We start from the raw sequence: 14957 nt of genomic DNA on the forward strand, positions 1-14957 counted from the left end.
AAAAAAAAAAAAAAAAAAAAAAAAAAAGCAAGAAAGAAAAAGAAATTAATGCCATTCATCAATGGCAAGGCAGATCCAAATCTAGACCTTCAGACCTGCTTTCATTTGCCATTTCTTTTATTTTCTTATTGTCCTTGGCATTTTAATTATGATTTTTTAACATCCTAATGTCACTGCATTTGAATTATTTAATTTTGGATAAAAGGTTTTCATAAGATCAAACCTTACCTATCTGAAACATAACTAATTGCAAGCTTCCACTAATACAGCTTGGAACTGGATGTATTCAAGAGACGTAAAGTCAAAATCTCAGACTATGTGTAAAGGCCTCTTGGGTCTTTGTTCAATGCCATTACATATCATTGCCAACCATTCAGTTCTACTCGAAGAGCACATTTAAAGCCATATATTGAAGAGTATAGAAGCAAACACATGAACATCAGGAATGGTAGCTTATATGCTAAACCTTAAAAAGCCCATGTAGCTACATGCAAAAAAAAAAAAGGAGGGGAGGAGGATCCAGGCTCAGACTCTATATATTATTCACAAAATATTCAAAATGAGTAACAACCATGCCTGTAATCTGGGAGGCTGAGGCAGGAGGATCAAAAGTTTGATCCAAACTAATGAGACTATTAAAAAAAAAAGGACTGGGGATGTAATTCAGTGCAAAAGCCCTGGGTTCAATCTCCAACACAGGAAAGAAAAAAAAGATAAGACTAAATTATAAAATACAAAACTGTAAACCACCTAGAAAATAACAGGAAAAAATCTAGATGACCTTGATTTGATGATGACTTTTTAGATGTAACACCAAAGATGTCAGATGAAAGAAAGGGCTGATAAGCTGGACTTCATTAAAATTAAAAATTTCTGCTCCGCAAAGAATACTACCAAGAGAAGGGTAGGCTGGGAGAAAATATTTGCAAAAAATGTAACAGACAAAAGACTGTTATCCAAAATTTACAAATAAGCCTTAAAACTCTGAAAATAAACAACCCAATTAAAAAAATGAACCAAAGACGCAAGAAGACACCTCACTAGAAGATATACAAATAACAAATAAGAATATAAAAAGGTGCTCCCATCATATGTCATCAGGGAAATGCAAATTAAAATGAGATACCACTACATACCTATTAGAATGGCCAAAATCAGGAACACTGATAAGAGCAAATACTGCTAAGAATGTGGAGCAGCAGGAACACTCATTCCTTGCTGGTGGAGACCCAAGATGGTACATAGTGCCTTTGGAAGACAGTTTGAGAGTTTCTTACAAAGCTAAACATAATCTAACCATAAGATCCAGCCATCATACTCCTTGATATTCACTAAAAGGAACTGGAAACCTTTGTCCACAAACACATCACCACCTGGATGTTCAGAGTAGCTTTATGTATTATGGTTAAGTGTAGAAGCAACCAAGATGATGTTCAGTAGGTGAGTGAATAAATTATGGTATATCCTGACAAGATAATATATTTAGCACTTTTAAAAAATGAGCTGAGTGTGGGAGTGCATGCCTATAATCCCAGCACTCGGGAGGCTGAGGCAGGAGGATCGCTGTGAGTTCGAGACCAGCCTGGGCTACATAGTGAGCTCCAGGTCAGTCTCAACTACATAGTGAGACCCTGTTTCAAAAAAAAAAAGGAGCTATCATTACTAAGTGAAAAAAGCCGATCTGAAAATGCTACATACTTTGATTTCAACATACATCACTGTGGAAAAGGCAAAACTAGGGTGAGAGTCAAAAGATCAGTGGTTGCAAGGGACTGGGAAGGAGGGATTAACAGGCACAGTACAGGGGAAACTATGTTGTAGGATACTCTAATGTCATTATTCATTTGTCCAGACCCACAGAATGCACAACACCAAGAGTGAACCCTAATGTTACTAAGGACTGGATGGTAACAAGGACTCAAAGCAGGTTCATTGGTTCTAACACATGTACCACACTGGTGGCAGATGTTGACAGTGGGGAGGCTGTGCATGTAGGGGCAGAGAGATATGAAAAATCTCTTCTTCTACTCACTTTTTCTGTGAACCTAAAATTTGTCCAAAAATGAAAGTCATTTTTTAAGTTCAAATATGAATTAAAACCAAACAATATGAAGCATGTCTGCCAATTGGGAACAGTCCTCATTTCAGTAAAAGGCATACCGATTTAAAATCCCAGCAGCTGTCCTTGATATCACTCTTCCTCACCCTATGCCTAATCCTTTATGTAATATAACCTCAATACCTACTAATTACTTTGTTCTGAAATGAAATCTCTAATTCGTCTGTTTCCTTTCATCATCTGGTAGCCACTCTAGTTCAAGCCCCCGCAAGTTCTTCCTTGAATATAACAGCTCACTTTTACCCAGGCCTGCCGCAGTTACCAGAAAGCTGAAGATTATAACTCGGAAAGATTACAACCCAATATGGTCTACATAACATGCCCAATATATACCACAGGAACACCTTCACATGTACACTAGGGAACATATACAGATATATTCAAAGTTAAACTTTTTTTTAATAGCAAATAACTTGGAAATAAGAAAAATACTCTACTGAAAATGAGTACACTACAAGGATGAATCTTAAAAAATATATAACATTGAGGAAAACAAGCAAATGGCAGAAGAATACATATCATTATACCTATGTAAAAGCTTTAAAATATATAATAGGAAGTAGGGAGATCGAACTTTTTCAAATGGAAAAAGGATCAGGAGAGGAGGGGACTGGGAGAGAAGGAAAAGGGGATGAAGAAAAACAGATGTATTATGTACTGTGCATGTACCAACTTCCCAAAAGGAGTACAATATTATGTAATGGATGCATGTACTGATGAAAAACAAAAACTGAAAAAAATTAAAAGTTAAATTACACATTGTTTATTACTAAGTCAATATGTAGTGAAACTATTTTTAAGAAAGCAAAGCAACAGTGAATAGAAAATTCAAGTCAGGAAACATCAGGATAGGTGAAGGCAGAGAGTTACATGGGTAACACAGAACATATCAGTAATATCCTATATCTAACAACAGAGGTAGGTATATATTATTATTATTATTATTTAAATTGCAAGATCATGTATTTGGTTTAAAAATCAAAGGATGTTTCAATTAAAATGGCTAAAAATTTATTAACACTTACAGGGATAAACAATGTAATCAGTAATTCAGTTACTGACTATAACAATCACAACAATAACAATGAACATTAAACATCTAATATCAAGCATTATTCTAAAAGCTTTACACGTTTGTACCTATTCTCTCTCTCTCTCTCTCTCTCTCTCTCTCTCTATCAAAGGATGTTTCAATTAAAATGGCTAAAAATTTATTAACACTTACAGGGATAAACAATGTAATCAGTAATTCAGTTACTGACTATAACAATCACAACAATAACAATGAACATTAAACATCTAATATCAAGCATTATTCTAAAAGCTTTACACGTTTGTACCTATTCTCTCTCTCTCTCTCTCTCTCTCTCTCTCTCTCTCTCTCTCTCTCTCCTTCTCTCTCTCTCCCTTTCTCAATCTCGCTTTCTATGGAGGTTACTAGGGGAAGGGGTTTGGCATCAATATGTGCGAATTGAGAAATGTAGAACTTATCTGAAAAGATGTGACTTGACTGAGTAATAATCTGACAAGTGGTATATAAGGATTTGAAAACCAGGCAGTTTGTGTGGCAGAATACCTACATATATGCATTCTAAAACTCAGTCTCAAATTATACAACTTCTTTAATATGTGATCTAGATGCCCCAAATTTCTTTTTAACGAAACTGAAAATGGAAGGTAGCACATATCTGAAACTGTTTGGGAAAGGAGGCACTTTAAAATCCTAGAACACATGTGCAGACCAGTTCCCAAAGCAGGTTTTTGACAGGATGGCCTAGACTTGACATCAGCATGAGGAGTGGGTGATAAAAAAAGGACAGTTCACACTGTGTTTCTGCCACTGTGTTCCCTCTTGCATGGTGCCATCCTTACGCTGTTGAGTGCACTTCTTTTCCTACTTTTACTAGGCTCAAACTCACTCTGCAGAGCCTGTTTCTTTACCTACCTTTAATAAAACTTTGCTACCATTTGTGCTTGTCTTGACCAATTCTTTCACCAAGACAGAAGAAAGAACCTAGAAACTGCCTTAGGAAGGAGACTCCAGCATCCTCAAAACTCAGTAACAAAACAATCTTAACAAATGACAATTATCAGAGCGCAAAGACTCAAGAAATTTTGCATTTACATAAAAAACTAACTTCATCTATGTACCAACAGACAAGTTACAATACAGCTTTGTAAAGTGACAATGTTCTTTTTACTGATGACAAGTAGCATAATAACATACACATGCTAATCTCTGAAACTAACTTCAAAACATCTTGAAGCTTTAATGAAATCCTTAAAGGATTTTTAAGCACTCCAGTTATCTTCAGAATTTCCAACCCTAGAAAGCTACTACCTTCATCCTCCTGCTACAAAATCTAGAATACTGGACAAAATGTTTTCCAACATGTAACAACAGGCATCACTAGACTATGATACCTGAAAGTAGAAAAACCAGTGAGGTAAATCCTATGATTGGCCTGGATTTCTGCCTGAATGCATTAGGAAGTGGGGAGGGTCATTGCAAGCAGAGCGCAGAAGCCTTACTGAGTCATGGAGACAAAAACAGCTGGAATTTGAAGGCAAAGAATACAGCTCAACAGAGAAAAAGTTCCAGAAATCATTGTGTTGGATGTGAGTCTTCTGCTGACTAATAAGCTAGGAATGGGTAGTGTGAAACTCTACTAGGGCAAATAAAGAACAGTTGCCAGAGAGTGATATTATAAATGGTTCTCAGAGTTCATGCAAGACTGGGAGATCAGTGGAATTTCATCTTCAGGCATTCAGCAGAAATTAGAAAAGGGCTGCATCTTGGAAGAGGACAAAACTAGTGCGGGAGAGAGACTAACTATACTCATCTCAGCAAAGTCTAAACACAAGCATTCCTAGAAAGGATGGACATAATCTATAAGAACCATAAATGCCTGCCATGATAAAACCAATCACAGGATAAAGGACAATTTTCCATAGCCTACTATAAACAATTTGAACACTACAAGCTGAACGTTGAGTCTCAAAGTCATATGTGCACAGCACTTATGTAGGACTTTCTGAATTTTTCCCATGGGACTTAGGTGACATAATACAATCCTATGTCTTTAGTCCAGTAGTTCTGTGTGTTCTGCCTGCATGTATGACACAGTAGCAGACTAACTTGTTAGCTTACAAGGAAGAAAACAATCTCAGAGTATTATTCAACTATCAACTACTCTAGTTCAACTGACATTTAGAGAACACTCCATAGCAACTTATTCATAATAGCCAAGAAATCAGAAGCAATCTAAATTGCTATTAACAAGTGACTTGGAAGACAAACTGATATACTGATTCAACAGAGTATTCCTAAATAATAAAAAGCAATCAACTCCTCACATGAGGTACAATATAGATGAATCCCAAAAACATGCTAAATGAAAGAAGTCAGACACAAAGATGTATATGCTATATTATTCTATTTATATAAAATCACAGTAAAAAAGGTAATCAATGGAGACAGGAAGTAGTTCAGTGGTAAACTAAGGCTGGAGCTGGGAGAGGACTGACTACAGAAGGGCATAGAGAGGACTCCAGGAAGACAGAAATGTTTTATTTCTTGATTGTAGTGGTAAGGTATATAGTTATCAAAACTACCAAACTATTCACTTAAAAAGTATTTTACAGTATATAAAATTTACCTCAACAAAATTGATTTTTAAGAAATAGTATAATGACAATAATCTACTATCGTAATTCTATATAAAAAAGTAACAAACTAAAAGAAACACTAAAAGGAAAAAAAATGCATGATCCCATTATCCTAATAAAGCTTTTAAATTTTCTGTTCTTTTCCAATTTTAGTATAATGCATCTCTTTTACACAGCTGTTCTCATTTTGCATAGACAATTTTCATAGCTTTTTATACAATACACATTTTTCACATTTCATATGCTATACAAAATGACAACATAATATTTCATCAAGTAGATATGTAATAATTTGGCTACTCACTAATGCCTAGACATTTGGATTTCTTCTCATTTTCCCCAATTATAAAAATTATTACCTCAAACATCTTCACAGGCCAAGTGCTGTGGTGCACACCTATTAATTCCAGCACTTTGGGAGACTGAGGCTGGAAGATTGCCATAAGTTCAAGGCCAGCCTGAACTACATAGCAAGACCCTGTATCAAAACAAACAAACAAACCAAAAGAACAGCTTCATAAATGAAGATCCCTTCTTAATTTGAATACTGCTTTGGATAAACTGTCAGGAGGCATGGTTATCTATCTTTTTATTCCATCTTTAAAACTTTTCATTTTAGAATCTGTACTGGTTTTCTAGGGCTGCTATAACAAAGAGTGGCTTAAACCAGAAATGCATTATCTCACAGTTCTGGATGCTCTAATTCTGAAAGCAAGGTGCTACCAGCCTTGTTTCCTTGTGAGGGGAAAATTCATTTTATGCCTACCCTTCCTTTGGTCCTGGCCATTTCCTGGCAATCTTTAACATTACTTGGCTTGTTGAAGTATTACTTTATCTCTGCCTTCAGCTTCACATGGGCTTCTCTCTGTGTCTAATTTCCCCCTTTTTATAAGATCACCAGTCATAGTGAATTAGGGGCTCACCTTTATCCATTATGACCTCATCTTAATTAACAACATATGCAATGATCCTATTTACAATAAAGCCACATTTTGAGATATTGTGGTTTAAACTTCACCATATAAATTTCAGGGAAGACACAAAGTCAACCCATAACATAAGTAATATACACTTGTTCTTATAAAAAGCAGAAAAAAACAAAGGCGGAAATTCTTCTCAGTCTCTATCAAGCCATTCTGCAGAAATAAACACTATCAAGATTTTAATTTTTCTAATATATTTTTTTCATTGAGTTTATTGGTACTTTTTAGGTATACAGTACAGTTACATTCATCATTGGGATCTTGTACCTTTACATGACAGGTCTTGGTTCTCATTTTTTCCCCATACCCCTGCCCTCCCTAACCCCCTCCCCTTTCCCCTATTTACAAAGACGTTGTTTCCATTTTTTCCTTTTCTCATATTTTTTCTTGTCTCTTAGTTCCTTTCTCCTACCCTTCCCACTTCCCCTACACCTTTAGCCTTTTCTTCCTATTTCACATTGTCAATTATACCATTTTGATCTTATTTACACTTTTAGTTTCTCATACCAGAGAAACTATTTGGTATTTATAAGAATTTAAGAGTATGGCCTCAATATGCATCCATTTTCCTATGAACGACTGTAGTTTCTTGTTCTTTATGGCTGAGTAGTACTTCCTTTTATAGAAAAACCACATCTTGTTTATCCAGTCTCCAGCTGATGGGCAATTGGGCTGTTTCCAAATTTTAGTTATTACAAACTGTGCTGCTATAAACGTGGGTGTGCATATATCACTATGGTATTCTTTTAATTCTTTTGGAAAGATACCCAACAGAGGGATAGCTGGATCAAAGGGAATCTCTTTGAGATGTCTCCATATATTTTGGGGGGGTACTGGGAATTGAACTCGGGTCCTTGCGCTTGCAAGGCAGGCCACCAAACCGCCAAGCTAAACCCCCGGCCCCATCTCCATACTGATTTCCATAGTGGTTGCACCAGTGTGCACTCCCACCAAAAATGGAGAAGGGTTCCTTTCTCTTCACAACCCCACCAACATTTGTTATTGGCTGATTTCTCACTAGCAGCCTTCTTTGTGGGGTGAGGTGGAATCTCAGTGTTGTTTTCATCTTCATCTCTTGAATGACCAGTGATGTTAAACATTTTTTTCATATATTTACTTGCTGCTCTTATTTCTTTGTCTGGAAATGTCTGTTCATTTCAGATGCCCATTTTTGAATTGGGTCTTTACATTTGGGGGCCTGATTTTCTTAGTTCTTTATATATTCCAGATAATAGTCCTTTGAGGAGCAGCTGCTAAAATTTTTTTTCTCACATTGTAGGTTGTCTCTTAGCTCTGTTGGTGTTTTTTTTTTTTTTTTTTTTGCAGTGCAAAAGCTTTTTAATAAGATGAGATCCCAGTTCTTGATTCTTTATGCTAGTTCCTGTGCTACTGAGGATTTGTTCATAAAGTCTTTTCCTATGCCAATGTCTTCAAGAGTTCTGACTAACTTATGTTCCAGCAAATTTAGTGTTTCTTTTTTAATATTTAGATCTTTAATCTACTTGGATTTTAGTTTCGTGCATGGTGAAAGATAAGGGTCTAGTTTTAATCTTTGGCAGATTGAAATCCAGTTTTTCCAACACCATTTATAATTTTTCTAATATTTGAATAAGACCTCAGCCTCTCACAAATCAGCTTTTAGTGTTGCTGAGGTACCTACCAGAGGTAAAACCTAGTTAGGCAAATTTTAAATGCTAGAAATGACAGAGAGGTAGTCTCTGAGCACCTAAAAGTTTAACTATTTTTTCTTACTTGACAAGACTTTGCAGGTTCCCTGGGTATCTCAGAATAAAAATCAGAGGTTCTAGAGGTTAAAAAAAAGCCTTGGAGATAGCCTGACTATGAGTTTAGCTTGTGGCAATGTATTTTTCAAGTGGTTTCAGAGACGCATCTAGGCCCAACATGGTGTGCCACTTACATGTTAGTATATTACTGCTCTAAATTTAAGTTCTCTCATCTGTACATCAGGGTAATAATAACTACTTTCACAGAGTTGTGAATATTTAATAAAATAATATATGTATGGCATATGCTAAGGATTCAGTTAACTATTTCTTTGAAAAATTTTAACATCTTAAATTGTGGTTAAAAAAAACCATACACACACACAAAATTTGCTATCTTAACCATTTTAAGTGAATAGTTCAGCAGAGAATATTCACACCATACAACAGATCTCCAGAACTTTTTCATCCTGCAAAACTAAAACTCTACTTATTAAACAACTCCTCTAATTTCATGGTTCCCAATTCCTGTTCTTTTTGTGTCTATTTGAGATACTTTATATAAGTGATATCATATAATATTTGTTATCTTCCTTTAATATATCTTCCTTTATATCTTGCAAATCAGGGTATGCAATTTAGAAAAGATCGCAGAACCAGAGTCAGGAAAGATCTGGATTTTCTAACTCCAAAAGGAGTGATTTATCTGAGGTTGGTTTGTAGTTTCAATTTAACTAAGAAAGACTTCTGATAGTCAGGATTTTTATAAGTACTCTGTATGTCTTCCACAAAGGACTATTTAAATCTCAAAGCATTTAAAAGGCCTGGAAATCAAGATTTATGAGTTTAAGTATGCTTGGCTCCTTCACCATACTGCTAATTTATAGAAACTCCAATGTTATTAATATTAAACAGAACCAGATATGATAGGAACAACAGTCAAACTAAAACAAAGTCTAATGATCTCTAGGTCAGCAAGAGTAAGCCAGTTACAGTTACAGCTCACGACACCCAGCTCCTGGGAGGGATGGCAGCCTCCTAAAGAAGCACACATGTGGTCCAGGAAACAAATGAACTTCAAAACAGATGTACAGACCGTGTGGCCACGTGTGGTGCAGACATCCACATGTCTCTCTCCAGTGGCTATTCACTAAGAAATGTCTCCCACTTCAGACATTATTGTTTAAATTTACTTTTCACAGGGATTTATCTCTAAATATCCTAAGGAACGCTGCCCAGTTAATTTAGATTGAAATACAGTGAGCCTGTGTCTTGGAAACATATAAAGTGTTATCTATAATTCCTAGAAATTCCCTTTACCTCAGACTGAGGTTGGGGCACCATAAGAGTGGGGAGCTTAGGGGAGGGCTGGGGGATAAGAACGGGATCTGGTCAATGTTCTATTAACCAAGCTAATTCAATTAAAGTTATAGTTTAATGGAAAAGCCAACATGTTCATTAAACAAAAATAAAAACAAACTGAAAACATAAAACAGGTCATCCGGAGAACATCGCTAATCATCTCAAACATCCTGTTCCTAATTGGCAATAAATGTCTTGATCTGGCCTATTTGACTAGTGGGAACTTACTAAAAAACAATCTGACACAATTTAGAGTTATAATAAGCAGGATTCCATCTAAACGAAATGAAAAAGAAAATAAAACACAAAACAAACAAACAAAATTAGCTAAGAGCACAAATGATATTTCACTGTACCCTTTCAGAGGAAACAAATTTTCATTCTTGGAAATTTACTGAGATTGTAGTGAATTCACATTAATAATGTGACAGTTTCTACTCCCCTAAAACATGCACATATACAGACATAAAAAAATGTAAGGTTATACTTCAAACGTGGAATGAAGGCAGATCACACCAATTGACTTGAAATACTTGAAAACAAGAATCACAGTGATTTCTACATTTTTCATAGCCCAGCAAAATGCTAAATACCATAATCATATTCCAAAACTGAAATGCTGAGAAAATCTTATCAGAATAAATAAAAATGTGATATCCAACCAAACAGATGCCATTTTGTAGATTTAATAAATGTATTTGCTGGCTGGGGATTTAGCTTAATGGCTCTGCCACCTGCCTTGAAAGATAAAGGTCCCAAGTTTGATCTCTGGTACCCCCACCCCCCAATGTACTTGCTGAATTTAGTAGCCTATTACAAGGACTCTATGTCTAACACACATGGCAGAACCCTGTATAGTTTCCAAAGCCCCAGGAACAACACACTCCCAGACATTTTCATTCAGCAGCAAACAGGCAGTGAAAAGGGAGGAAGACTCAGTTTATACTGCTGCATTCCCTGTATCCCGAGGATACAAGATACAAGACAGGGACACAAGACAGGCCAAGTCTCCACACACACTGTCCAGGACCACTGGGCTGTTGCTAGGGCATTCTGCTCTCCTGCTCTTCTATCTTGAGGACTATTTATGGCTTATTCAAGGGATCTTGTCTCCTCTTCCCCCTACATTTCTCAGGTAGTGGCAAGTACCATTTGCCATAAAATACAAGTATTCTCGCTTAGAGGGAAACAAATTGTTCAGTCTCAGGCTTCCAGAGAAGACAGAATGTTCACCTCATTCCCTGGGAGAGAAAAGTGGAGAATGCACAGTTGTTATATAGATGAAGGATGTTATGATGTGACTGCCTTATCCAAGATCACAACCTTGTCCATAGTGATCACTGCTACTGACTGGTGGCTGTAGTAGTTGGAGGCACAGGGGAGTCTTCTGTGGAAAGAGCACTGCAGCTAAACTTTTTCCTCTGCACAATCCCCTTTCTTTTTTCCTCTACAGCTTTCCTCCCCAAAGCACTCCTTGAACACTCATCTCCATCTCAGTCAGATTTCCTGAGACTATAATCTATGACATCATCTCTTAATTCCATCATTCTCTTCTCCAGAATTGATCTAGGCGTCAACTTCAGAGAGGAACTAAAAATATCTAGCCCCATCTACTCTTGTCCCTCTGTCTTTCCAACCTTCTGGGCCTACCGAAAGTATGTGTGCTAGCCTTCTGCTGCACCATGCATGACCAGACAGAACTATTCCTTACCAGGTAGGTCGCTGGGAGGTCAGCTCACCCATGCCTAGAAGATCTGTCTACAAAATCTGGAAAGATCCTCCCAAGTCACAGATATAGGTCACATTTTAAAATCTGCTTCAGGGGTAAAGGAAGCAACATTTTGATTTCTAATTACTTGTCTTTGATATCTTTTTTTCTGAACTGGTTCCTAACTCAGGAAGTCAGAGATGTTATTAGTTCTGTGAAATCTCAACAATACCCTTTGCTGCTCCTGATTTGCTGCATCATTTCAATGACTGCCCTATACTACTAGTTCATAAGCACTCACAAGGCTGCATGCATAGCACTCCAAAACTTGTCACAAATTAAACTATTTTTACAACCTTATCTCTGACTTCTCACCAATAAGTCCCTTACTCTGCAAAGTAAAGTAACCACTTTCTCCTGTCCACATCTAACATTTGTCTGCTAATTTTCTTCTTTCTATGTGGAAGAATTCCTTCTCACCAGTGTTTTCACCATCTAAATCCTACTCACCAAATTTATTGATTCGGCAAATGAGTACCGGATGCTAAGTATGTGCTAGACACTGTTCTATGCTTTAGAATAAGGTCTTTATGCTCGTGGAATGTATAAGCTAATCAGGATATAATGAGGAGACAGGAAAAATAGTATGTCAAGAGACTTTTTAGGAGACTGAGATTGATTAAGGACAGATTAATTAATCTGGTAGAGGATATTTCAAGGCAGTCTAATTTTGAGGATGTGGTATGGATACTGTTGGGAGGTTTTAGACAGCACTACTTTGAGAATGAAGAGCAAAGAGCACAGTTGAATGATTTAAAAACTTTTGAGTTTGGCCAGAAAGGAATCTAAGTTAAAGTTGGGACCCACAAAGTTGGAGCAAAGAGTTTCCTTGCTGAAAAGAATAACATTACAAAAAAAAAAAAACCAAAAAACTAAACACTTTGGATCAGGACAGTGGGGAAATGGCTTAAGAACATGTGAGGAAACAGTAAGCCCCACCCTCCCAAGACTCAAAGTTGTCAAAGTCAAAGACACTGCTGTGAGAAAAGACCACACAGCACCATGCTCCAGAATGGTTACCTTAGAAATTTGTTCTCCAGGACTAAGTCCACAGTGCTGAGCCATCCAGGCACATCTAAGCCTCTGCAGCCCCCATTAAAGGGAGCCAGGCTACTGTTCAACCTCGGCATCATCCCTGTGGTGCTGGTTATACACACATGAAGAATGCAAGAGTTCTGTGGTGAGAAAGATGTTTACCTAGATTTCAGAAGAACACCTGGGAAGTGAAGAAGTGTGAATCCGAGGGCAGTATGTGAAACTGTGAGGGTAAAACAAAGAATAAAATGGAGAACCCAGGAAGTTGGAGAAACTAGGAATGAGGAATGTCTGAGGAAAGTTGCACAGAGTAAAGGCAGCCTAAAAGAGAGGCCATGAGGGATGTGAGCATTGGCCATGCCACAGGGGCATGCTTACTTAAGCACCGTGGAGTCACATCTCCTCACAACTTGTCCCAGGTGCTAGAGATGGAACTGCGCGATTTATTTTAGGAATATTTTTACTACTCTAGGTTTATTAGTAATGATTACATTCACTGTGGGAAGTTGGTATATGTATGTAACACATCTCAAGTCTTTTTTATCTCTTTTCTCTCCCCTTTCCTTCCTCTCCTTCATATCTTGATCCCTTTTCTATTTGAACAAGATCCATTTCCCTACTCCCAATTATCTATCTTTTATTTTGCTCTTTTTATTTTAGATTTCTCAGATAAGTGAAGCCATATGATAAAGCTTGTGTGTCTGATTTAGTTCACTTAACACTATGACCTTAAAGTTCATCTATTTTCTTATAAATGGCTCAAACTTATCTTCTTTATGGAAGAATAGTACTCCACTATGTAAAATACCACATTTTCTTTATCCATTCATCTATTTATGGATGTACAGGCTGCTTCCAAGATTTAGCTGTTATGAATTTGCAGCTATAAATTTGAGTATGCATATAACTCTGTAATATGATGTGTTTAACTTTCAGAAAGATACCCAGAAGAAGAATAGCTGAGTCAAACAGAATTTCTGGTTTTAGACTTTTAAAAATTCAGTTCCCACAGAGACTGAAAAATTTCCAATGTCAATTGTGTATCAGGTTATGGTGGAATATTTGGAAAAGTTTTCAATTAGCAATAATTGCTCCTGGGATAAACTTCATTGGTAAGATACTGCCACTGAGAAGGCTCTAGTTTTAGATTTTTAAGAATGTGAGTAAGGGCCACGAATTTAACTCAGTGGCACTGTGCTTGCCTTTTAAACGCAAGGTCCTGAGTTTGATCAATGGTAACCCCCCCCAAAAAAAGAATGTAAAAAATGATTTCCATAGTAGTTGTATTACTTTGCAACAAAAGATTTCAATTTTTCTCACAGCCTCACTGACATTTGTTATTATTTGATTTCTTGATATCAAGCATTCTTTCTGGAGTAAGATAAAATCTCAGTGTTGTTTTAATTTGCATTTGTTTAATGGCCAGAGATGATGAACATTTTCTGGGTCTTTATTGGCCATTTGTACTTCTGAAAAGTGTCTATCATTTCAGTTGCCCATATTTTGACTGTGTTTTTTATTTGGTGGGAGCTGAATTATTTTTTGAGTTCTTTACATATTCTAGATATTAACCCAAGAAATAGCTGGCAAAAGTTTTCTCCCATTCTATTGTCTCCTAACTGATATTTGTATCCTTTGCTGTGCATAAGCTTTTTATCTATCTATCTATCTATCTATCTATCTATCTATCTATCTATCTATATTCTATTGATACCAGGGATTGAACTCAGGACCTTACGCCTACAAGGCAGGTGGCAGAAACACTGAGCTAAATCCAAAGCCCTTTTGTTACAATTTTTTAAAGTGATCATGCTTAATTATGGGCTTAAAATTACTAATACAGTGTGCTTGAATTAGAAAATTTAAGATTCTACATAAATTGCTAGAGAATTTCACAGTGGTGGAGGGGTTGATGAAAATTTTTCTCTATATATAATTTGATCATTAACAGACTAATAAATCTTAATTGGAATAAGGCAAAAATAGTAAAATTACACTTTTCCTTTAAAAAGTTTCCCTACTTCTGCAGGGAACACATATCATGCATGAGATCACTCTACTGCACACCCAGGAGTCTTAAGGAATGTGGTCTTAGAATGATCTAGTCATTTCTTCCTCTTCATCATCTTCAGCATCTCATTTCCTCTTCTCTCGAAGACCTTCTTCTTCCTCCTCTTCTCCTCTTCAACAAAGTCATCATGGGCCGGGGATTTGGCTCAGTGGTTCCACTGCCTACCTCGCAAGTGCAAGGACCTGAGTTCAATCCCCAGTACAAAAAAAAAAAAAAAAAAACCAAC

General features: G+C 36.6%; 1 protein-coding gene and 2 pseudogenes across 1 annotated transcript in view; all 3 read right to left on the reverse strand.

The window, feature by feature from the left end:
• The window catches only part of Fancc (FA complementation group C), a 196551-nt gene that overhangs the window by 92982 nt on the left and 88612 nt on the right, over positions 1-14957 (reverse strand).
• LOC117283577 lies at positions 13637-13797 on the reverse strand (annotated as a pseudogene).
• The window catches only part of LOC104870458, a 1281-nt pseudogene continuing 1075 nt past the window's right edge, over positions 14752-14957 (reverse strand).

Source organism: Fukomys damarensis, unplaced genomic scaffold (genome assembly GCF_012274545.1).
Source record: "Fukomys damarensis isolate Sample0158 unplaced genomic scaffold, DMR_v1.0_HiC HiC_scaffold_27, whole genome shotgun sequence".
In the NCBI taxonomy this organism is placed as follows: domain Eukaryota; kingdom Metazoa; phylum Chordata; class Mammalia; order Rodentia; family Bathyergidae; genus Fukomys; species Fukomys damarensis.